Here is a 26,526-nt window from a genome sequence, read left to right as displayed (position 1 = left end):
TATATGCAAAAAGGACAGACTACTGGCCCTGCAGACTGCCGAAAACAAGGCAAAGGACACTGAAACACGTTACCTTATTCAGCCAAACAGGGCATCCTACTCGGCATGGCAGATAGCAGTCACCGAGCTTAAATTACTACACATAACCTCAACCAAAAAGGCAGAGCTCTCTCAAAAACAAAGAATATTTGAATATGGCGACAAATGTGGTAGGATGCTTGCATGGTTGACTAGGGAACATAGCCCAATCGCAACTATCCCTGCAATACACTCCTCAGATGGGAGTAGATTAACAGACTCTAATGCAATTAATCTGGAATTTGCCGGATACTATGAAAAACTATATAGCTCTAAATTTACACAACCCATGAATCACTTATATGACTACATAGCAAACATCTCATTTCCCAAACTGTCAGCAGAACAAATCAAATCCCTAGAAAAAGATATAACAGAGGATGAAATCAATATAGCCATATCCTCATTGCAATCTAACAAGGCTCCAGGGCTAGACGGCATCCCTGCCGAATTTTATAAATCTTACCCAGAACTACTATCCTCGCACCTACTTAACCTTTTTCAGGGACAAGATCAAAAAATAACACTACCTGATTCAATGCAGGAAGCCCTGATCGTGGTAATCCCCAAGAAGGGAAGAGATCCTCTCCTTTGCTCCTCATATCGCCCGATTTCACTCCTCAACATGGATGCGAAAATCTTTGCAAAAATTTTAGGAAATAGACTTAAGCCAATGCTGGCAACGCTAATACACCCTGACCAAACAGGCTTTATGCCAGGGAGGGGGACAGATGTCAATCTGAGAAGATTGTTTACAAACCTAGCAACTAACCACGACAACTCTGGCCAGAGAGTAATAGTCTCCCTTGATTCTGAAAAGGCCTTTGACTCTGTGGAGTGGCAGTATTTGTGGCTAGTACTTGAATCCTTTGGATTCGGCCCCAATTTTATAGGCTGGATCAAACTCTTATACGCCACTCCCAGAGCAAGGGTTCTAACCAATGGGACTATGTCTCACTTATTTAACCTATTCAGGGGAACCAGACAAGGTTGCCCCCTGTCGCCATTTCTATTCTCTCTGGCCATAGAACCACTTGCAATTAAAATAAGGGCGGAACAGAATATTCGGGGCTTCCATGTTGGCAACTTAGTGGAGAAAATCGCGCTGTACGCCGATGATCTCCTTCTCTTCTTGGGGGATGCTAATGAATCACTGACTAATCTCTTAACTATTATTGACGAATTCGGGGGATATTCAGGGCTTCGTATCAATTGGGAGAAATCCGCACTTTTCCCGGTTGATGATAGAGCTAGAGATATGGCTGCTGCAACCCCACTACAATGGGTGTCAGCGTTTAAGTACTTGGGTATCCAAATACACTATCCACTAACAGACTACCTTAAATCCAACCTCAACCCAATCATAGACTCTCTGGAAAAACACTGTAAAATGTGGGCTACACTCCCCCTGACGGTGACCGGTAGATCTAATCTTATCAAAATGCTATACCTACCTAGATTTACATATATATTCAGACAAACTCCAATATGGATCCCGAAACACATTTTTAACAGAATTGACAAAATTCTAGTGAATTTCCTATGGAGCGGAGGTACACCACGAATTTCACTTGCGACCTTGCAACTCCCTACTAACATGGGAGGCATAGCCCTCCCCAATTTTAAACTGTATTTTTGGGCCTCCGCTCTTGTAACCATACGTTGGTGGTTCGCCCAAGAGGACAGAAACACAGTGACCACGCTGGAGGCTGCTGTGGTGGGTTCTTATGAAGGACTTTCTCTTCTTCCCTTCAGAGGAGAAAAGGCCCTTGAACAACTGCCCACTCCTATGAAGTTAACTATTAAGGTGTGGAAAATCGCCAGATTGAAATATAAAGAGCAAGATGTTTTCTCCCCATTTGCTCCACTATGGTGCAACCCTAATTTCCCCCATTTTTTGGCGGTCCCAGACCCCTTGCTTTGGGCTAAACAGGGGATCAAATGGCTACAGCACCTATTCCCAACTGGACAACTATCCACATTCAACCAATTAAAATCAGAATTCTCACTCCAAAACAAAATGTTCTTCAGATACCTCCAGGTCAGGCATGCGGCACAGGCTCAGTTTCCCAATTCTCTCACATTAAAATCCGATCCATTAGAATCCCTACTGCTTCGGAAACAAGTTGAAGCACCCTTGTCTACTATTTACGCTGCCTTAATAGATACAGGATCCTCTAAAATAGATAAGGCCTACCAGAGTTGGAGCCGGGACGTGCCTGATCTGGAGGAATCAGACTGGAGGGACTTGTTGGAAGCCACAGGGGAATATCTCATATCCATGAAAGACAGGCTTATCCAAATGAAATTCCTATACAGAATTTATTATACTCCTACCCGTATGGCACGAATGTTCCCAAATAGAACGGACGAATGCCCTAGATGTGGTGCTTCGCCTGGAGATTTTATCCATATGATGTGGAGATGTTCTCATCTACAATCATATTGGCAAGGAATCAACAACCTGCTACAAAAGGTGTTTGAGCAACATATCTCTCTTGACCCTAAGACACATCTGCTGGGAATTTCGGGTAAAATCCTAAAATCCAGGAACTTGATACTGTTATGGGATTTGCTAAGCTACTATGCGCGGAAAACCATCATTTTACACTGGATACAACCCACCGCACCTACAGTGGCGGAATGGATTAAGATCATCAACTCGGCCTTGCCGATATATAAACTGACATACCTCCAACGTAATTGCCCCCTCAAATTCGAAAAAATCTGGATCCCATGGGTAGAATATCTTAGGGCCCACGGTGTAGACTATGAGACTTAGCCCTATTCTGGCTACCAAACACTTTATTGTATCTCAACCAAAGAGATGAATAAGAAATAAATAAAAAATACACGAGACCCGAGACCAAAGGGAGGGGTGGGATGGCTTTGGGGGAGAGGGAGGGGGGAGGGGCTTGTTGCGGGATGTTGTGGGTTTGTATTGTATTGTATTGTTATGTTCATGTGTAAAATACAATAAAACTTATTTGAAAAAAAAAAAAATTGCTGTGCGTAGGTAGCTCACAACAACTTTGCAGGTAGTAGCACAGCGAGAACACGGCCTGTTAACTCGTTAGCACCATGTGCGTTACCGAGCTAACATGCATTGCTGTGGTAACATGTGATTTAACGACCTTTACCACAGCAATGCACTTGTTGACCCAGTAACGCATGTGGCACTAATGGAGGTTAATGGAGGTAATCTCGCAATATTGGTACTGCACCAGGTACCTGTTAATTGACTGTGAGAGTTGCATTATAATCTAGGGCAGCAATGACAACCACGCAATAATTAAGAATAAGTTCCTCCACAGGAAATACGGCTCTTACTCCAGTGATGGCTCAGTCTCTTTGTGTGCAGTGCAGCTCAGCCTGAGATCACTACCTCTCCATGCTCTGCTGTCTCTGCATTAAAGAGAACCCGAGGTGTGTTTAAAGAATGTTATCTGCATACAGAGGCTGGATCTGCCTATACAGCCCAGCCTCTGTTGCTATCCCAAACCCCACTAAGGTCCCCCTGCACTCTGCAATCCCTCATAAATCACAGCCGTGCTGTGAGGCTGTGTTTACATCTGTAGTGTCAGTCTCAGCTGCTCCCCCGCCTCCTGCATAGCTCCGGTCTCTGCCCCTGTCCCTTCCCTCCAATCAGCAGTTAGGGAAGGGATGCAGGTGGGGACTGGAGTTCTGCAGGAGGCGGGGAGAGCAGCAGACTGACACTATAGAGATAAACACAGACAGTTCTGACAAGCTGTTTGTCAGCAGCACGGCTGTGATTTATAAGGGATTGCAGAGTGCAGGTGGACCTTAGGGGGGTTTGGGATAGCAACAGAGGCTGGGCTGTATGGGCAGATCCAGCCTCTGTATGCAGATAATATTCTTCAAACCCACCTCGGGTTCTCTTTAAGGGCTGCTAAGTATTGTAGATTAGCATTTTCATAGGTACTGCAGGCTGAGGAATATACAGTGACTATGATTACATCATTATCTGTAGCGTCATGTGATCTGCCTGCAAATTCCTCTGCCCTCAGAGTTACAAGCAAGGTGGGAAGATAGAAGGTGAGTGAGAGAGGGAGCAGCAGGGGCAGGTCTCTTCTGATACCACACATAGGAGTGTTCACATTACAATAAAAAAGACTAAAGTTGAGGGGCATTGGTGGCCCTTGTTTACTGGGGGAAAGGTAGTAGAATTGTAGATTTAAGTGATAGGCTTGGCCAGCGGCACCCTTTATAACTACTGTGGATATGGCTCTGAGTGTTACAGGCTAGCACAGTGCAGCAAAATATTATGCACCTCACTTGCTGGGCACTTGGTCATAACTTCCAGAGCTTCCCCCACATCTCATAGGAATACTTATGCATCAATATTAAAGAGAACCTGTGGGAAATTTAGGTAAAAAATACAAACTTACCTTGGTTAGAGAGACACCTCTGAATCCTCAAGAGGCTTGGGGGATCCCCCCTCAACTTGCCGTTCCAGAGCTGGGATGCACAAGGCTAGTGGCCACGCTCCCATATAAGGACGAGTGTGGTCGCACTGTGCAGGCATAGGACAGTTTACACCTGCACAATAGCATGAAGCTGCTGATCAGGCTCGGCAGAGAAAGCCAAGCCCATTTGGCCCCATTCTACTGCAAAGGCACAAGCTTTGTCGACAAGCCCTTGATTATTCAGAGGCTTCCCTCTACCCGGGTAAGTAGACAAGACACAAAACTTTTATATTGCGCTTTTTTCCTGGCAGACTCAAAGCACCAGAGCTGCAGCCACTAGGGAGTGCTCAGTAGGCAGTAGCAGTTTTAGGGAGACTTGCCCAAGGCGTCAAGCCACTGCTGATAGTGTACTAATTTGGGGCATATTTTTTCACTCCAGGTACACTTTAGGCAGAAAAATTGTCCCCAATATCATTATATAGTGCCTCACCCAGCTATTTATCTATTACTTGCAGACATTCTGGTCCATATGCAATTCACTTTTTCACCTGTCTTTTCTCTCAGGAGTTAATTTTTCATATCCAATTTAAAATAACTTCACATCACTTTTCAACTAAAAAAGTACCAAAAAGTAGGTGAAACAGTACTATAAAAATTACATTGAGTATTTTCTTGCTTTCTGGTGGCTTAAAAGGCATTTTATTGAGAAGTTTAAAAATATCACCTAGGAGAAAACTCAGGTGAAAAAGGGAATTGCATAGGGGCCTCTGTGTTAAACTCACAAAGTTGGTTGTTTAGCAGAAAAGCTTCTGGAATGCCTCAGCAAATGATGCTGTCCGTTTGGGTTATGTATAATTTATTAACCGTATGATTACTTTATTTGATCTTTTTTCCATCTATGTCAAATGATTTCTTCTGTGTTTATAGACGCTGCTTCAGTCTCAAAACCTGCGCTGAGGTAAAATGGAAAGATGACTGTTGGTGTTTGTTTATCCTTATAAGCATAAACCAAGTACAGATAATGAGGGAGAAAGGGATTGTTCTAGCACATCAGACAGGTAGAGTTTACTGCTTGCCACTTCCAGGGTTGTCAGCAAACATATCACAACCTCCACTCAGTTCTCAGATGCCTGGGGCTGTCAGTCGGGTGCAGAGCAGCTCAGTATATATGAACAGGCTAAACATGCAGAGAGCGGGATTCATGTGCCAGGCAATGTCCACTAACGCATTAAACAGCGCGTCACAGTGATGAATGAAAGCTGTAATACAAGCACTCATGCTCATAACAATTCTGGGTTACGAGCTGCGTTTATCTCACTTGGTTCATTGACTTCCTAAGGAACTCACCAAAATGACCGTTCAAAAATCACTAAAACCTGTAACATAAGATTCAGAGACTTTCATCATGCTGGAAGGGTTTATCTGTGATCAGCATAATGGCACTGAAAAGACAGCCCATTTGAGCTGAGATTTGAAGGAAAGTTTCACTTTTGTGGAGAAAAAGGCAGTCCGCTCAGTTCAGATCTGTGTGCCATAAGGAAGGATTAATCACAAATCATATTTATGTGGGCTTTCTTTGTTTTTATGTGCGTTTAAAATTTACCAATTCCACAGTTTGCTGGCAACCAATGTGTTAGGGACGGTTCACACTTGCTGCTGATTCCAACATATCCATTTTAAACAGATCGTTTTTTACTAGGAAGTGGATCAGTTTTTCACTATTTTTTGCCAATTGTAGGACTCATTTCCAGTCCATTTAAATGCGTGGTAAAATTGTGTACTTTTAAATGGGTGTTTTTCAGTGTCGGGCTGGGAGGTGGAAAAGCTGAGGAAATCCACCTGGTGGCCAAGCAACAATAACCCTGAGTGACCACTCCAAATAGAGACCTGTAGCAAGTCTTCAGTGTGAGCAGCAACACCTGATTACTGCTGCTTGGCCAACAAGTGGAGCTTTACCACCTCTTAGTCTGACACTGGTGTTTTTATTATAATATTGTGCTTTGTTTGATCCAAAAGGAAAGGAAGGAGAGGTGGGACTGGTCCCACTCCTGCTTTACCAATCAATAGTTTAACCTTTTAAAGAGACACTGAAGCAAAAAAAAAATTATGATATAATGAATTGGTTATGTAGTACGGATAATTACTAGAAGATTAGTAGCAAAGAAAATATTCTCATATTTTTATGTTCAGGTATATAGTGTTTTTTCTAACATTGCATCATTCTCTAATATGTGCATTTTACACAACACTAAGCATTCTAAATGTTTTTACAGAGAAGGCTGTGAACTATTGACCTGTCCTCTGGCAGAGAAAAATAAATTCCTTGACTGAAAGCTCAGATAACAACCTTCAGAACTCAGAGCTCTCTAGGACTTTGAAAGTCATATAGCTTAATGGCTTTTTTGCATAGATAACAACTGGATTCTCTCAACTCTTCCTGTACTGAAAACAACATTAGACTTATGTCTCTGCGCCTAAAGTTTTATTTCTGAGCTGTACTACACATACAAATCATTATATCATAATTTTTTTTTCGCTTCAGTGTCTCTTTAAGGCCTGGACAATGCACTATGTAATCATTATGTAATTACCTTATGTCATACAGTATCGAAAATGGTGCTGATCACTGTACCAAGCATGTCGTTTGTCATAGAGCTCTGGGTGCTCCTGCAAAGTCAATATCAGGTCCTCCACATTGAAATAACCACTAGGAAGGCATATTTTTAGCCCTGCTCAATAAACAGGAAGTCCACAAAGATAACCCTAAGGGGAGGAGCAGGAAGTTTAGGCATTATGCTTTGGCATACAAGGTGAGTGTAAAGTTCTGTGTGGGAATGGATAATTTGTTTTTACACTGGTTTTCATTGCCTCCATGGTGACCCGTATATGTAAAAAGAGAACCGAGAGCCCAATATAGTGTCGTAAGTGTTGACAATTGGGTAAATGAAACAAGTATAATATATACTCACAAACCAGGGTTACCACTGTACAGGCAAGTGAGGAGATTAGCCTGTCCTCACTCAGGATTAAGAAGTCGCTCTCTATAGACCGGTGAAAGAAAGGGGTATCCCCCTCCACCAGGGGTGAACATCAATTCTAACGTAATGAAGAACAAAGGCGCCAACAGGATAAAATCAATTCTTAAAACTTTTAAAATTGCTTAGGAGGCAGTGGTGGACTTACCCCCGGCAAGCAGACACAAAAACTGTGTATTCAAAACAAACAAATTTATTGGTACACTCCAGGGGTTTTTGCAACGCGTTTCACAGGTATATTCCCGCTTCCTCAGGCAATAAAAAATAGGAGTACACATAGTACAGTCTCAAGGTCACGATAAGCGCCTCTGAGGCGCTTATCATGACCTTGAGACTGTACTGTGTGTACTCCTATTTTTTAATAATTGATTTTATCCTGTTGGCGCCTCGGTTCTTCATTACGTTGTAATTGATATCCACCCCTGGTGGAGGGGAATACCCCTTACTTTCTCCTGTCTACAGAGAGCGACTTCTTAATCCTGAGTGAGGACAGGCTAATCTCCTCACCTGCCTGTACAGTGGTTACTTGGAGGTAACCCTGGTTTGTGAGTATATATTATACTCATTTCATTTACCCAATTGTCAATACTTACTACACTATATTGGGCTCTCGGTTCTCTTTTTACATATACGGATCCCCATGGAGGCAATGAAAACCAGTGTAAAAACGCATTATCCCTTCCCACACAGAACTTTACACTCACCCCTAGTGGGGGGGCCACGCACCCACACATGCGCAGAAGCTACCGCCAGGTTAGCTGCCATTAAAAAAGGGGACCCCAGAACCTGAGCATAGCCTCAGCGAGGAACACATAGGCTTTTAGGGGCTGGAGGAAGCCCCAGGTAAGTAAATCTGTTTTTTTTTTCAATTTGCTTTAAGCCCCGTACACATGATAGATGAAAATCAGTCAAAATGCCTTCCGCAAGTCAATAGAGCATTAATAATATTAGCTGATATGACTAGGAGTGCCTGTAAGGACTCTTATTGATACTGAGGAAGTGGGTTTGGATTGCAAAACCCAGAAACTTATTATATTATATAATTTATCTGTATGCTATGTTAAAGGAAACCTAAAGTAATTGAAAAAAGCCAGTTTAACTTATCTGGGGCTTCTAATGACCCCTGCAGCCGCCCTGTGCCTATGCCATGACAAACCGATCCTCTGGTTTCCTGCCGTGATCCATTTTTGTGAATCGATGTCCACTGCACCTGTGTGGCCCTGGTTCCATGCGTCCTCGATCACGCTACCGTCGCCGGGGTGTCTTGCACATGCGCAATATGAGATTTTCTCATACTGCGCATGCTGAGGACACTCTAGGCATTACAGAGGACTCACGTGGCAAAGGCCATGCCGGCTCAGTGGCCATCAACTTGCTGAGTCACTGGAAATTAAAGTGGGTCACTGCGGGGGACCGTAAAATCAATTTTTGATGGCGTGGGCACAGAGCGGCTGCAGGGGGCTGGTAGAAGCCCAAGGTAAGTTAAACTGGCCTTTTCAATTACTTTAGGTTTCCTTTAAGAGAAAGGTTGACAAACAAATACATTTAAGAGAATTCATGTAAAAAAGTAAATACTTGAGAGCAATGCTAATGAGAAGTGTTCAGTTGATATATTACCATCCAGAATTACAACAGCAGTATTGTGAGTTATAAATTGTATTTACCTTTTATAGACCCATAAATAATAGCAGTTGAACTCTTTGACACTAACATGCCAGTAGTTGGCTTTAGGGCTTTTTATGTACAGCCAGTTATATAAAATATGCAATGTCATTTGTTCTGTGTTATCTAAATGCACAATACTAATAACTAGCTGGTGGGGCAGGAGTGCGTGCCATCCAATCAGCACCATGGCCAATCACGGCCAATCATATCAGGGTGGAGAGACACACACATATAAAGCTGATGGCTTGTAAATTATCATTATAAATAATAATCATCATTGTTAACATTGGCTTGTTTCAAAATTGAGACAGGAGAAATATGAATATATTTGAAAAAGATACAATATGAGCTGTAGATTGTATAACTCACAGGCAAATAATACAAAAGACAGGTGAATATTATTAATTAGAGGCATTCATTATCCATAACAAGCAGATCATCTTCCTCACCATTCCCACTGCAGTGATAGTATTCTCTTAGTGTCAGACGTATAATATACTCATTATTGCTTGGCATGTAATCTTTCCACCAGGAGTAACCCCAGTAGTGACAGACTCTCCCTCCTTCTCTTCCTCCACTCTCTCCAGCTAAATAGTGAAAGGATTGCCTATCCATCTTTCCTAATACTGACCCTCCCGCATAATGTCAGTTAGTCCCAGCTTCTAACTTTTTATATCCATAAATGGAGGCTCACTGCAATATCCACTAGCCCCTTCATCCCCTCACCTAGTGTCTCCAGTTTACTAACCTCTATATTGTAAACTTGCAAGGGCACAGTCCTGCCACTAGTGTTTCCGGTTTGTGGTGGAGTATAGTACGTTATGAAATGAATACATACCAGTGTTGGGGATGTTTCAAACCTTGCATCAACTATGCATGTATTTTGTACTTGCTGATTGTACTACGTATCTATGCTCCCCCCTATTGTCTGTATTGTTCTCTGTATAAGGCTATGGAAGATGATTGGTCTATATAATTAAATGACACACAATACTGTAATGTTGACCCCTTACAGATCCCCCACCCACCACCAGTAGTGTCAGGCATACCCCACAGGCAGTTGCCCCTGGTTTCATGCCTCCCCCTTCCCTCTTGTGTCATTTTACTATTAGTCACATGCTGTTCTTTCAGGAAGTCACCTTTTTGTCAGCCTTTCACCAGTTACACTCCTATTGTTTAAAAATGTACCTGGTTCCTACTTAGTGTGAGGCATTTTCCAGTTTCCCTGTAAGTGTCATGCAGAGGTCCCATGTCCCACCCAGTAACAAGCTTGTCTCTCCCGTCCCCCCTTCCCCCTTTTCATGTCATCACCCCCCTCCCCACAGTGTCACATTGTCACCCTTAGAGTTAAGCATTTTGCTTGGAGGTTCTCACACACTGCAATGGAGCCAAGGAAGAGGCTAAAACAGAGAAAACAAATTCCAAATGGAGACGGAAAGTACAAAAATCCATCATACGGCAATTTATAATTCCATGTGTTTGCTGGTTTAAGGGATTTAGTTTCAAATAGTTTTATTAGGTTAACAAAAACCAATTACACAGTACAGCGATTATTCTCTTGCACCTATCGGGGCTGTGCTAAATAAAAACATATTAAGAAAATACAGGTAAACAGGTACTACACATGCACTCTACTTTTGTACGGGGCTGGTTTAAGGGAGTTAACCACTTCACCACTGAGGGGTTTTACCCCTTGAACACTAGAGCAATTTTCACCTTTCAGCGCTCCTTCCATTCATTCGTCTATAACTTTATTATTACTTATCGCAATGAAATTAACTATATCTTGTTTTTTTTCGCCACCAATTAGGCTTTCTTTAGGTGGGACATTATGCCAAGAATTATTTTATTCTAAATGTGTTTTAATGGGAAAATAGGAAAAAATTTGGGAAAAAAATAATATTTTTCAGTTTTCGGCCATTATAGTTTTTAAATAATGCATGCTACTGTAATTAAAACCCATGAAATGTATTTGCCCATTTGTCCCGGTTATACAACCATTTAAATTATGTCCCTATCACAATGTTTGGCGCCAATATTTTATTTGGAAATAAAGGTGCATTTTTTTCAGTTTTGCATCCATCCCTAATTACAAGCACATAGTTTATAAAGTAACAGTGTTATACCCTCTTGACATAAATATTTAAAAAGTGTAGTCCCTAAGGTAACTATTTATGTTTTTTTTTATTGTATTTTTTTTTTAATTACAAAAAAAAAATTGGGGAGTGTGGGAGGTAATGAGTTAATTTATTGTGTAAGACTAATGTATTTGTATATGTAAAATGCTTTAGGGTGTAGTTTTACTATTTGGCCACAAGATGGCCACAGTGAGTTTGTGTTCATGCGACCTGTAAGCGGCCGGAAGGACACTTACAGGAAGCACTATGAGGCTGGGAAGATCACAATGATCGCGCTGTTTCTCATAGAAGCAGCAGATCATTGTGGGGGCTTAGATCAACGAACGGGAATTGATTTTCAGGTGCATTGATCTCCGGGCAAGCAAGCGGCAGCGTGCACGAGCGGCGGGAGCACGGACAGCGGCGGTAGCGCGGGAGGTACGGATTTCTCCGTCCCTTGGTTCTATAATGGTGGAAAAAGGGAAGGAGAAATCCGTACCACGGGGGGTAAAGTGGTTAATTTTAAAGATATTTCTTAAAGATCGCAATTTTGCAAAGGTATACACAGTTACACATAGGGCTTGATTCACAAAATGGTGCTAACTGTTAGCATGGCTGTTTGCACAGCTTTTCGCGTGTTTTAGCGCATTTCCGCGTGAAAACCGGGTTTCGTGTGAAAAAAGGTTATCGCGTGCAAAATTTTGCCTTCTGGCGTTAACGCGATTTTTTTTCACTCAAAATCGCAACACTTAACGCGTGAAAAATTGCGTTAATGAACGAACGTAAATTTTTGTGTGCGATAACCAATATCACACGAAATTTCACGCAAAGCACTTTTCACAGCGTGCTAACAGTTAGCACTGTTTTGTGAATCAATCCCGTAGACTTGATGTAGCAGTCTGTTCATGCAGATAAGGACCTAGTATAACACGTTAGAACACTTTACTGAAGAAAATCATATAGGGATAAAACATACACCACCATCAGGCAATGCAGCTTGCTTAGAACAGAGAGGAACGCAAAATAAATACAGGAACATCACAATACCATAGAGATCATTACAGCACTTTACATTTTACAGTGACATCTTGTGGTTGCTTTACTATACCGCAGTTTAACTAATAATGTTGTTACTAACAATAAGACTTTGTGTAGCATTTCCATAATATTTAAAGATGTCTTAACATTCAAATAATATTTAAACATGAAAACAATTTTTTAACTTTCATTTTGCCGTCTAACAACTACACCATGGGCTTGATTCACTAAAGCGTGCTAAGTGTTAGCACGCCAGTGAAAAGCCGCTTAGCATGTGCAAAGTACCTTTGCATGCACTAATATGTGCGCAATGTTTAGTGCTGAGCGCTGCGCGCGAAACGTTGCACAGTCCGCGTGCAAAATAGTCTGATAAGCGTACTTTGCACACGGACGGTGCGATTTTTTGTAACAGCTTTGCCTGTACAAATTACTTAGCACCCTAGTTTGCACATGCAAAGCTTTTAGGCGTGCTAATTGTGTTAGCACGCTTTAGTGATTCAAGCCCCATGTGCTATAAACCTATCGCAAAGCGTAAAAAACCTGATTTCACATTTATTTTATAGATGTTAACTGTAAAGAATATCAGTGATATTGAACTGATATGAACATCATATTTTTATGTCATCTTGTGGCCAAAGTCCATTATACATCTAGTATTACTGCACTCCCACTTCCTGTAGCAGTCCAGCAATTTATGGGTTGTACAGCATTGATTTATTATATGCCATGCCTACATTATACAATTTGTGGTAGATCATGTCAAAAATTAATATCTTCTTGGTCTACCACTTTGCACTAATAGGTGTTAGACAAGTTTACAGCAAAAAATATTTCTAATATTTATCATAGCAGCTGTTAGCTTTGCTCTGACTGCTTCAGTATAAAGCTGCGTAGACGTCGCTGGTGTCCCCTTGTACCACTGCTTCCATCAATCAGGCAAAGAATGGGCAAATCCAATCAATATTTAATGGAAGTTTCAATTATATTAATTGTAATTGATATAGTTTTAATAGAATCCCAATAATATCAATGTTTATATTAAATCTACCATATAATCTATTAAAAGTATTGTGTACTGTATGACTATCATACAGGCTGGTATTCAAATGAAAATCAGCATTAATAAAATGGATACTGAAAGCTTCTTAGCAATTAAGCAGTGCTAAATTGGTGAACTTTGAGTTGAGATAAGCACTAAGTATGTGCCCCCCGCAATTACAAAGCTGATAAAACAATTTTTATGGACTGAGGTGAACTACATGGATTTTGTGGAAGGAAAGTGAGAATTCTGAAAATTTTCATAGGGATTTAGTGACAGTGTGTGGTGATAGGCTGCCCTCTCACCTGTTATTTTATTGGGCGCCTCTGGGCATCCAAATTTTCAGGCATTGCCCCTAATTGTTACTTTGCGGCAGAGGGCAGGGTTAAGGGTTAGGCACCATGAGGGGGGGGGGGGGCTGATTTATAGGTGAAGCACCACAGAGGGGCGGGGGGGGGGGGGGCTTGTGGGTTAAAGGTTAAGCAGAACTAGGAGTACTTCCTGGGTCACGGCTTGGCTTCTGATTGGAGGAAGCTAGCAAAGGCAGGGAGCAGCTGGAAGAGCCTGTAATGGAGGTGGCAATGTGGCGGAGGCTGATTGTCAAGCCTCAGGTAAACAAAGCAGGCTAGCAACAGGCAGATTTTCGCTAGCCTGGCGATATTTTCAGGGGGGACAGCAGAGCACAGGGGGAGTCTGGCAGCAGCGATAGAACGACGCAGAGGAATGTCATTGTGCACATGGCATGCCTCTGGGTCCTTTTACAAATTCCGCCACAGGTTCTCTTTATGGATTAGGCATGGACAGGGGGAGAGTTAAAGGATAGGCATCAGTAGAGGGAGGGCTCTGTGTGACAGTAGGGTTAGGTCATAGTAAAATATCAATTAAGATTTAATATAAGAGTGAACAGAGGTGCTAGCAGGATAAAAGGTACTAAACAGTTTAAAATTTCTCAGGAGGTGGTGGTGGACTCGCCTCCTTGAAGTAGACAAGATACTGTCAGCTTTTTAACAACAACAGGTTTATTTATATACTCCAGACAACCATGCAACGCGTTTCGCAGGTATATTCCTTTTTCCTCAGGCAATAACAAATAGGAGTACACGCAGTACAGTCTCAAGGTCACGGTAAGCGCTTATCGTGACCTTGAGACTGTACTGCATGTACTCCTATTTGTTATTGCCTGAGGAAGCAGGAATATACCTGCGAAACGCATTGCATGGTTGTCTGGAGTATATAAATAAACCTGTTGTTAGAAAGCTGACAGTATTTTGTCTACTTCAAGGAGGCGAGTCCACCACCACCTCCTGAGAAATTTTAAACTTTTTAGTATCTTTTATCCTGCTAGCACCTCTGTTCACTCTTATATTACCAATATCCACCCCTGATGGAGGGGTCGATCCCCATGTCTTTTTTTCCTGATCTACAGAGAGCGACTTAATCCTGAGTGATGACAGGTCTAATCTCCTCACCTGCCTGTACAGTGGTTACCTAGGAGGTAACCCACTTTTGTGAGTATATACACTATATACTTTTCAATTCCACCTATTGTTTTGCTTACTACACTATATTGGGCTCTCGGTGTGCCCACTTTTGTTTATCGATTAAGATTTATTTTACTATCGGAATTAAGTAGTAGAATATTTCCAATTTTACCGACATTCAACTAGTGGCAAAATCCGGTTCTCTTTTTTCCAGGCGCCTTTATTACATGTATTGGGTGAGGGCTGCTTTACATGTAATGTGGGAATACATAGCAGAGGGAGGTTACTGACCATGGAAGAGAGGGGCTGCTATATATGAAAGAGGGGGAAGCATTAGACGGGTACTCGGGTAGTCTAGGTTTTCTGATAGTATAAGACCAACCCTAAACACATGATGATTTTGTAGCCCTCCAGGAGCTAGTTTGGTGGTAACACTAAACATCATATTCTTTCCGTTGAAAGTCATAACATTAATGGACAGAAGTCAAACAGGATCAAACAGTCAAGTTCAATTTTTAGTTTTGTAAAACTACGCATAATTAAGTTAGCGTAATAAGGTCAGAATGTCTCCTGCAGGCAAGAAGATTTTTACAACGAATTCCCATAACAATGATGAATCTGGGATGCGTTTGTTAAAACTACTGCTTTAATTTAATCTCTTCTTGTGATACAATTGTACTAATTAATGCTGTGCTAACAGCTATCACCTGCAATGTTCCTGTGATGTTTTACAATGTGAATAGATGATTTTTTTCTGAAGTAGGCTGGAAATCTTCCTTTTAGCTAAAGGCAGAAAAATAATGTAACCGGGTTAATTAGCTTCTTAGTTCTGTAATGACGCGGAACGCCGCTTTCTTTGATCTTCAAAAAGTAAGATAAAGATATCTTTAAAGGGACCCTGAACAGTGATAAAAACAAAACAAATTCTGGACTTATCCAGGGTTTCCTCCAGCCTCCCATAGCCCACGTAACCCCTGGGTTCCTTCCGTGGTCCCGCTGGCAGCTCGCTAGCCTGGTGACTTCGGGCAAAGTCATGAGCAACTGCGCATGCGCAGCCCGTCTGTGCACCTCGCTCGATCACACACGCATCGCCATAAGCATCTTGCACAGTTCTTGAAAGACTGAACTGCACAGGAGGCTTATGGCGATGAGCGTGTGATCGAGCCGGGTATGCTGATGGGCCGCGCATGCGCAGTTGCGCATGATTTGGCTTGAAGTCACAAGGCTAATGGGGCCTAGGGACCTAGCAGGCTTAGCGAGGCTGTAGGAAGCCCCAGGTAAGTCCAGATTTTTTTATCAGTGTGGAGGGTCCCTTTAAGTATGTATATATATATATATATTATTGGATGCAATAAATACACAACATGTAATAAATATACGCATGATTTTAAATAGCATTGCCCTTGATTTCCTTACACATTTTACGTTTATCTGCCAGCAGTGAAATACAAATAGCGTCCTATTTCATGTTGATGGTGTATAAGAGACAGGGAGAGCTCATATGGCATGTGCAGCTAAGGTGATCGATGTATTCATTACTGTATGTGGCTTATGGTAATGAATTGATGCATCACAGTGTTAGCATACACAGCAAAATGTTGATATTCATCAGATTGTTATTACAGTGTAATGGCCCTCGTTTATAAGCTGATTTTAGCTTAAATTTAATAATACTGCTGTTCAACACCCTTTCATAAAGCATTTTAACATATTTTTTAAAAAAACTGCGTATGTTGTAGGTAAACAGAATAATATGTAAGCATTTTTCAAAAATCTATTTAAAATGTAGTTTGTGCACATTATGGCAATTAGAGCCTCTATCCAGACACAGATGTTTCCCTAGATCTGCGTAGGAACTCAAAATGCAGAGCTTGCTTTAATGTTAAGATAAGCTCCTTGATTAGCAATATCAAATACATTTCTTGTGCTTGGTCAGGAAGGGATGATTGCTGGGGATTGACTTTAGAGACAAGACACAGAACATTCACATTGCCCTTTTCTCCTGGTGGGCACAAAGCACCAGAGCTGCAGCCACTAGGGCGTGCTCAGTAGGCAGTAGCAGTGTTAAGGAGACTTGCCCAAGGTCTGTTCACTGAAGAGGCACTGGCTTACTGAACAGGAAGAGCCAAGATTAGAACCCTGGTCTCCTGTGTCAAAGGGGTCACAACTCACATGACTGGGCTGACAGTCAGGTTTCTGTCCACTTCTCGTGGAAAGCGCCCGTGATTGCACGCAAACCTTCGCTTATCACGCAAAGTAACGCCATTCGCGCGCAAACCTTTGCGCGTGGCAGATTGTGTGATAACTGCTGTGGCAGCAGTTATCACGCTTTAGTGAATCAAGCCCATAGTGTGAAACGAGCCCCAATCTCCGGCATGAGCTAGCATACTGAGGAATTCAAGCATCGATGTACAAAGTACACTCCTCTCAGCTACTGTTTTATCTGTCTCCAGTAAATGTACATGTTATTATTGCTCTCTGTACTGCAGACTTTATCATCCTGGAATGTATTACAGCATTTCTGTGAGCAGAGCTGTCATCTGACCTATTACTGTTAATCTATATAATGTCATATTGCCATTCCCTGACATAGCTCAAGGAAAACATTTAAATGCAGCTCCACCTGGAGGCAGTATTGCATAAAGCACGATAGGTCAGTATACGCATCACTATTAATTGAAAGTAAATTGTAGGGGGCATTTTTAATGAATAGTTAAAAGGCTGTTCATTTCATTTCCCACCATGAGGATCCATTAAAAAAAAGTGCAGAGAAAAAGTTTCAGTAAATGCCATCGCTTTCCTGGTCTGCCAAATGATAAATTGCTGAAATTGTGCCATTAATATTGAGTTAATTCCCCAGCTGAATTAACTGTTGCAGTTGTATTTCAGTTCTGCAGCAGTCACTTCCCAATTTGTTACTCATGCTATTAATTGCCCTCTAATAAATGGGAAGCACAAGGCTGAAAGCGGTCTTAACAAATTTCCTTGCCAGATAGCTAAAAAGTGAGATCCCATAGGACTTCTCCCTGTCCTTACAATTCTTTCCTCCTTACTGTTGAGCTGTTTCTGTTCATTCACTTTTGCTTATAACACAGTTACATGCACTCATTTAATTACCATATATCTCCCAGGGATCTGGAATTAGATGAAAACGCATCTTCATTAATAGTAGGCATACGGCATACAGTAGAATGCTGCATAAAAAATATATCAGGTGATTAGTGTCTGGCAAACAGTGCTAACAAAGCATTCTCATTCATATGGATTTAGCACAGATTTCAGGCCGCATGGCTAAATTTATCACAAGTATATTGGGCTTATTGAAATCATTTTCAAATGAATAATGTTGCGTCGTGACTCTTGAATACTTCCAAATAGTTTTAAATTTCCTACGATGCAATTCAAACATTGATAATTTCATTCACAGTCAACATTTTTAGGATGTTTGCCTTAGTGCTTAGACAGCATTGGTACTCATAACACTGAATGTGTTACTGTTTAATGTAGTTTGAAGGAAAGTTGCATGAAAAGTCTACTGAACCTTATTAAAGTGGACCAAAATGCTTGCACAGCACTCAATGAAAAGTCTTTATTCCACATATGGGGCTTGATTCACTAAACCGTGATAACTCATGTCACGGCCGTTTTCGTATGCATTTTTCGCGATTGCAAATGTTCACATGCAATCACGAGTTTTCACGCAAAAACGGTTGTGGTGTCTAGTGTCCACCGCAGAGACAGCGGAGGACACTAGCGGGTGGTGGGGCAGCTAAAGTATAACTGCACAGGGCACCAGTGGAGATATAAAACATTAGGTGGGCACAGAGGTCTGCGGTTTCTGTCACAATTGCTATCTGCAATTATTGCACACCGTTACTGCTGCACATCCGATCAAACATGTCGGCTTAAGATTCTCCAGCATGTCTGATCAATACATGCGACCAATTTAGCCCCAAAATAAATAATGGTCTTGGTGGAAATGATTTTCACCCAATTCAATTATATGTATCAAATCAGATGGTTGATTGGCCACCAAGTCAGCACTTTTACTTAGGACTGTTAAGTGTTCACCACTGTAAGCAGGCAAATCAAGGCACAGCTTTTCACATGTTTCAAAACCTAGGAACACATTACATCTTATAGTCTAGATAATATTTGGACCTGCACCTGGTGTGTCTCCACAAGTACCTGCTGCAGTGTCTTCTGACATCAGACCCTCTAATCACAGCTGCTCGCTGCTCTGATTGTTAGCTGAAGCCGATGGTCTTTTGGTTGGGACCATGGCTCCCATTGGGAAAATCACTGCAGTCGCTCAGTAGCAGGGACCTATCAAAGACCATCAACTTCCCTTAAACAGCAACATCATCTCTAATTAACACAGCAGTTTTCAAAGTTTGCACCTTCCCTGGGGTGCCGTGGGCTGTCCTAGGACTGTCTCCTTTGTCTTGGATAACTAAAGGACTTTGGGGAGGGAGCCCAACTTCCTCCCTTCTTCTTCTGTGTCCTATTTGTGAGTACGGGGAAAGCGGAGGGTCTTTAGAGTCTTACCTGCTCTGGTGCTTGTCCATCCTCATCACCACTAAATGGTTTAAAGAGGCGCCCTGGTGGTATATAAAAGCGTTTAAAAGCAGTTTTAAAACCGAGAAAAGTTTTGAGGTTGCTTACCTGTGTTTCCTGTGTCTTTTCCCCAGAAGGTGTCCTGACACCAATCATCCACTAATAATCCTCATCACCAGCCAGACGCTCTCTATTTCCTGTTTTTTCTGGGTGTCACATGATTACATCTGGTGTGCAGAGTTTGATCGGGTAGAGACCGGCTGACTGGTGATGAGGATGGAAGAGCATCAGTGTAAGTGATACTCTAAAGACCCTCTGCTGCACACTGGCATTCTGGTCCTGCATGCACCTGCTCCCTCTTCTCATTAATTTACTTCTTGTGCTCCTGCTGCTACAATGAACTGTTGTTTTCCATGTACTTAACTACAATACAACAATAAGATATAATACAATAACATTTGTAAAGTGCTTATCTCCAATAGAAATCAAAAAGCATAGTTATGTCTCAGATCAAGATAAGGTTGCAGGCTGGACTGTGTTACAGATGAAATAGTCAGGTGTTCATAAATGCCAGACTAAAGAGGGTTTTCAGTTTGGACTTAAATGCTTCAAGGGATGGAGCTGTCCAGATTGGGTGTGGCAGGAAGTACAAAAGTGTAGGGGCAGCATGATGGAAGGCTCTGTCACCAAAGTTTTTGAGGTTTTGAACTATCTAGAGATGCAGGGTTGTAGTAGTATTATTATTAGGCATTTACATATCAGCATTTCCAACCATCTGTTTTTATGGATGCTTTAAGACACTTTACTGTTTATTACAGGGTAACAATGTCAGTGAAATTCTATGCTAATTTTAGTAGCTGCAAGGTATAAAATGCTGCAAGGTATATAATTATATGTGACCATTAACCTCCTGAGCGATAATCCCGAGCTGAGCTTGGGGTATGTCGCGCAGGAGGAGTTCTCAGGCCCTGGTGGCCCGATTTGCATAATTTTTTTTGTTACACGCAGCTAGCACTTTGCTAGCTGCGTGTAACTTCCGATCGCCACCGCTCGCCGCCGATCCGCCGCTACCCGCCGTGCCGCGCAGCCCCTCCTCCCCAGACCCCTTGCGCAGCCTGGCCAATCAGTGCCAGGCAGCGCTGAGGGGTGGATCGTGACTCCCTCTGACGTCATGACGTCCATGACGTCGGTGACATCATCCCGCCCCGTCGCCATGGCGACCGGGGAAGCCCAGCAGGAAATCCCGTTCTGAACGGGATTTCCTGCTTACTCTGATCGCCGAAGGCGATCGGAGTGGGTGGGGGGATGCCGCTGCACAGCGGCTATCATGTAGCGAGCCCAGGGCTCGCTACATGATTTAAAAAAGAAAAATTTAAAAAAAAAGTGCTGCGCCCCCTCCTGGGCGATATAATTGTATCGCCCAGAGGGTTAATGACCATATACATAGCTGGGCATACCATTTTTTTAAAATGTTATCCTATGTGTATTTTTAGTAAATGTATTTATAAAAGGTGAATTCCCTAACATTATTTGTTTCCTATGTACAGTATATTTATTCAGTGTTTATTTTATTTTACCTATCACTGTTGTCCGTAAATGATATTAACGATCTGTTATTTATATTATCTAAATGCCATTCATATCTGCCTATCGTTGGTAATATCTGCATGTCATTAATCTTTGGGGCTCAGAAATTCTCTGAATAGTTTGGTATCCTAGCAACATCTCTGTGTTCAAATTTCATGTGCTTGGCAAACCTTTTGTGCTGTTGTATTATGTACTATTATACGTATAGATTTTTTCTTGATTACAATGAAATAATGGTGTCTGCTTGTGTAGTAATGTGTGTGTGTGTGTGTGTGTGTGTGTGTGTGTGTGTATGAGGGGTGTTAAGGTGTGACAAAGTCTGCCTAACGTGGGGAACCACAGAGGTCAGGGCAGCAATGTCCTAGACTCACAGCTTGAATTCTGGTACAGGGTAAAGGGCATACATTTAGACGGCATGGAGTCTGTACCATCAAGCAGTAGAAGCATGACAATGCAATTGATCATAGGTATACAGTCAGTTTAGTGCATGCATTGCAAGCATGCTACAACTAGGGTCCCGGCTGTGGAAGAAAAGAGAGGACCAGGAAGACTCTGAGGCATCCAGAGTCTTCACTCTTCTGAGGTGAGCATATAACTTTTTTTTGGGGGGGGGGGGGGAGGTTTATTACAGGTGTACTTTAAAGAGTAACTGTTTGGCATTAAATACAAAATACATGTTCTAGTGCAGGCTGTTACAATAGTCAAGAGGAAGCTAACCAGGCAAATTCAAACTTAAAAATCAATCTTACTGTGCTCCTTCTCTCCCCATGCCCCCTGGCTCTAAGATGGTACGCAGACTAACACAGACGCAAAAGAGAAGTGACATGTTATGCTGTATCAGCCTGATTGGCTGAAGCCTCTGTCACTCACCTCTCTGCACTGTGATTGGCCGCCTTCTCTCTCTATGTTTCAGCCGTATTAGTGCGCAGGGAGGGGGGCCAGAGGCTGTCTCCTGTCACTGTCCTCGGCCCCCCTCCTCCAGATGCATGTGGGCTCCCTCTCTGCATCTGCTGCCCGCAGAATTCTCCCTCTTCCCTGTGCTGAATATTGGGGAAGGATAAAGGAGTTGCACACAGACTCTCTGAATAATGGTTCCAGGTGCTGCAGTTCCCTTCTATACTCTCTGCACTGCCTCCGGTGGTAGTGCAGAGAACAGATGGGAACGCCAGCACTTGGATACACTATTAGGTGAGTCTGTGCCTGCTGCCTTTATCCTCCCCGCTGTGCTCTGAATCAGTGCAGGGAGGAGGGGGATGCGGAGGGGGATTATTTAACCTGGAGGGCACAAGATGGCCCCTGCCAGGAAAATAATATAAATTGAAAATCAAAAGAAACCAAAATGTGGACAGTGCATTACATCTGATATGTAAGTAGAGCACGCATTTATCTACTTAAATATGTATTTTTTGTGGGGCGGCATATGATGGCTAACAGTTGTTCTTTAAGCTGAAATAGCAGGATGTGGTTAGTAAATAGGATAACAAGAAATGTGGACGTCTATGTCTGCAATGTAAGATATCTACGTATTATTATTATTAAACTTTATTTATGAAGTGCTAACATATTACCCAGTGCTGTACCAGAACAGTTTTTTACCACAAACAATGCAGGCAATCGCCTGGAGCGCCATTGGTTGAAAGGACTCCGCTCCCTCTGCCTGCTGCAGAATAAAGTACCTTTGACTCTTTAAATTGGTTCATTCATTACTGCCCATCGACTCATGGTGCTATTCCCTTATTGTTCCACCTTTCTCTGCCTATAAAAATGCCCACTTCCTCCCTGTCAATAGAAACATGAGGACTGACAGGCTAGGCCCTTAACTCTGTTGGTGCACCACACGACTGTGACCTGCAGTGCAACACAACAGTAAGAAAGAGGACAGCATTTGTGGACATAAGGGGCAGGCAGCCAGAAATCAACAGGTTTTCTGACCTGGTGTGGCAAAAAGACCAGAAACATTTCTGTCCTGTACAATAGACAGGGGAGAAAATACAATGTTGGACAATATAACACAAGACATTATAGCATTGAAGGAGAACTATAGGGAAAAAAGTGAGTAGGTAAAAATCTGAGAAACTGCCGTTCAGGGAATACTTTTGAAAACAAAGAAAAACCTGAGAATTCCCCATGAGGAGATGGACTTATCAAAAATGTGTTGGTTCACTGTAGTGGTCTTTTAAACAATTGAACACAAAATAGTACAATGGTCTGCAGATTCCAAGGTGGGGATACATTTTAGAAGAGCACACGGAAAACAGGGCCCTGTAAAATAGCTTACAATCTAAGGGATGGAGGAGTGGGACACATTAGGGAAGCTGGGGGGGGGGGGGTAATTCATTGAGGGATTTGGAGCTATGAAAATGGCAGGTAGGCTATGCGGAAAAGATGAGTCTTTAGGGCTTGCTTGATTGAGTTGAAGGCGGGAGGTGAACGGGATGGGGGGGTACAAGGGAGTTGTAAAAAAAAAAGTGGGAGCAGCTCTGGAAAAGTCCTGGACAGGAGGAGTGAATGTTCCTGGCAGCTATGTTCATATTGGATTGCAGGGCAGGGGTCGGAGTCTGGTCCAAGGAAGTCTAGACTGGAAGGCATTACAGTAACCCAGATGCGAGACAACCAGAGCTACTACATAAAACATTTTTTTACATCTTCTCAACTAAATTGTAATTAGAATTGTCCCAAACTTAAATTAGTGCGAACATCGGTGGTTCGCGTTTGCGTCGAAATGCGAACTTTATGGCGAGTTCAAACCGCCCCTATACTACATCATTGGACTAAACTTTGACCCTCTACATCACAGGGAAAGCTTAGTTAGGCTTTTGTAGCTTGCTCCTAGCTGATATTTGTTGTTGAAAAGCACCACAAAAAGAGCTCTTTTCAGAGCTAATGTTCTTGTGAAGTGTTTTTTTTTGTGTGTGTGCGCCATTGACACTGCCTTATACAGCCCTGTGTGTCGCAGCTGGCCCTTGCTAATTGCTACTGTGCTGGGCCCAGCACATTTAGTGCCTACCTTTTCACTGCACCTGTGTGTGTGACTGCACATATTATACAAGCAGCCAGTACCTTTCACTGCATCTGTGTGTGACAGTTGCACATTTGTAATACCACTCCGTGAATACCTTTCGACACGAACGCGAACCACTGATGTTCGCACGGATAAGTTCGCGACCGAACTGTTCGGGACAATTCTAATTACAATTTAGTTTAGAACATGTAAAAAAAAATGTTTTATGTAGTAGCTCTGGTTGTCTCTCATCTGGGTTACTGTAATGCCCTCCTGTCTAAACTTTCTTAGACCAGACTCTGACCCCTGCCCTGCAATCCGATATGAACATAGCTACCAGGATCATTCACTCCTCCAGTCCAGGACTTTTCCAGAGCTGCCCCCACTTTTTTTTTTACAACTCCCTTGTACCCCCCCAACCCGCTCACCTCCCACCTTCATGGTGATGTCGGACATGCGGACATTCTTTAGTCCAACGCCTCGCCTTATCCATTGCAGATCCACCCTCCACCCACGCCTCGAGCGGCAGGTAGCCGACTACTTGGCCTTAAGTGTGAATGTAGACACTCTGAGCAGCAATGAACCACTGGACTACTGGGTACGCAGGCTTGACCTGTTGCCAGAGCTGTCACAATTTGCCATCCAACTTCTGGCTTGCCCTGCCTCAAGCGTCCTGTCAGAAAGGACCTTCAGCGCAGCTGGAGGCATTGTCACTGAGAAGAGAAGTCACCGAGATCACAAAAGTGTTCAGTACCTCACCTTTATCAAAATTAATGAGGTATGGATCCTGGAGGGCTACTGCCTGCCCCAAGACTAAGTTGGTCCCCACACAGCATCTCTACCTGCAGGCCGCTTGACTGCCTTCCCCACCACCACCAACAGGGTCCAGGACTCCACGTGGATTCCTGAATTTTTAAGGCTGCTGCTATCAGCGGCCGCTATAATAATGTTTTCTGGTGCATGTACATGCCTGCCTAATTTTTCTGGCTGCACTGCGGTTGCAACAACAAAACAAAAGGCATGTACATGTGTCAATTCCCCTTCGTGATCGTTACCTTGCAGCGGTGAAGGGGCTTGCTTATCACAATGAAGCAATGACTGGCTAAATGAGTGTGTTGGGGGGCACACCTGACCCAAGAAGATAATAAGGTCATTGCTTCATTGTGGACAGACCAAATTCGATCAGCTGAACACTCAGTCACTGTTGTTCTGTCATTGAGCTACCTCCGCTCGACCATATGGGCTTGAAAATCGCCATCGCCTGCATTCTCGCCATGGTTCGCACCAGTCCAGCACGGCTGTCACTACACAAACAGCTGTTTGAGCTGCGTTACACAGTGAGTTTAGTCTGTCAGTCTTAAGCAGTACACTAATTACACTACCTGATTGATGTATACACATGCAATATTTTTAAAAGCACTTTAGGCCTCCAATTTAGCAATAAAATGTGGTTTCTGCCCTTAAATCCTGCTGTGTCCCGGATTTTTCCCCGGGACTTTTGGCATGTATCCCACTCTGCCATGTCCCCCTACAGGTGTTAGACCCCTTGAAACATCTTTTCCATCAATTTTGTGGCCACAATTAGTGTTTGTAGTTTTGAAAGTTTGCCTGCCCATTTAAGTCTATGGCAGTTCGAAAAGTTTGCATGTTCGCAAACTTTTTTCGCATGTTCGCATTCAAGGTTCGCGAACCTAAAATCGGAGGTTCGAGACAACTCTAATTGTAATGCACTATTATTTTTATACCAATCTGATAGGTAGAAAAAATAACGTTTTGTAAAAATTAATACCTTTTTAATGGCTAACTGATAGAGTTAAATTATGCAAGCTTTCTGGGATCTACTCCCCTTCTTCAGGCATATTTCCAGATGTTAGCTGAAGTAAAACACTGATGCACGTATATAGTAAACACGAAGATGACAGTTGTGCTGGTTACTGTTTATCCGTTAGGTGTCAGGTGATCAGCAGGCTGGAGCCAGTGAGTTAGTGCAAGCATATATGAAATCCAGCAGGTTTCTGTAGATAATGAAGCCAAGTCAATTATGTTGAATAAGGTGTCATGAATCCTGTTCCACAATTTAAACCTTCTGTTAATGTCTTGAACATTTTCGTAAATGTGTACTGCACAAAAATAAACATACCAGTGCATTAGGGGACATCTCCTATTCCCAATTCACAATTTTGCTTCTCCCCGTCGCATTAAAAGTAGTCAAAAACAGTTTTAAAAAGTTTGTTTATAAACAAACAAAATGGCCACCAAAACAGGAAGTAGGTTGATGTACAGTATGTCCACACATAGAAAATACATCCATACACAAGCAGGCTGTATACAGCTTTCCTTTTGAATCTCAAGAGATCATTTGTGTGTTTCTTTCCCCCTGCAGCTCTCATCCAGTGAAGAGTTACAGGCTGATTGTTTCTTCCTGCAGACAGCTCTGCCCGTGTCTGTAATTCCTCAGCATGTGACTCCTTTCACAACAGAGGCTTTATCCAGCTTGTAAA

The 26,526-nt window shown here is 42.5% G+C and overlaps 1 long non-coding RNA gene across 3 annotated transcripts in view; it reads right to left on the bottom strand.

Annotated features, from left to right (window-relative positions):
• The window catches only part of LOC137546607 (uncharacterized), a 103,402-nt gene extending 77,454 nt beyond the window's left edge, over nucleotides 1-25,948 (bottom strand). For 2 of the 3 annotated variants that reach the window (XR_011026304.1, XR_011026303.1), the window contains exons 1-3: nucleotides 25,815-25,948; nucleotides 19,429-19,481; nucleotides 17,998-18,074 (exon numbers count right to left, since the gene is read on the bottom strand). This is a non-coding gene — a long non-coding RNA (uncharacterized lncRNA). The remainder of the gene's footprint in view (nucleotides 1-17,997; nucleotides 18,075-19,428; nucleotides 19,482-25,814) is intronic. The other variant, XR_011026305.1, reaches the window with a different exon arrangement.
• Between the last annotated feature and the right edge of the window lie 578 nt (nucleotides 25,949-26,526).

This window comes from Hyperolius riggenbachi, chromosome 1 (genome assembly GCF_040937935.1).
Source record: "Hyperolius riggenbachi isolate aHypRig1 chromosome 1, aHypRig1.pri, whole genome shotgun sequence".
Classification (NCBI taxonomy): domain Eukaryota; kingdom Metazoa; phylum Chordata; class Amphibia; order Anura; family Hyperoliidae; genus Hyperolius; species Hyperolius riggenbachi.
Note: the sequence above shows the minus strand (reverse complement) of the source record. Positions and strands in the feature narration are given on the sequence as shown.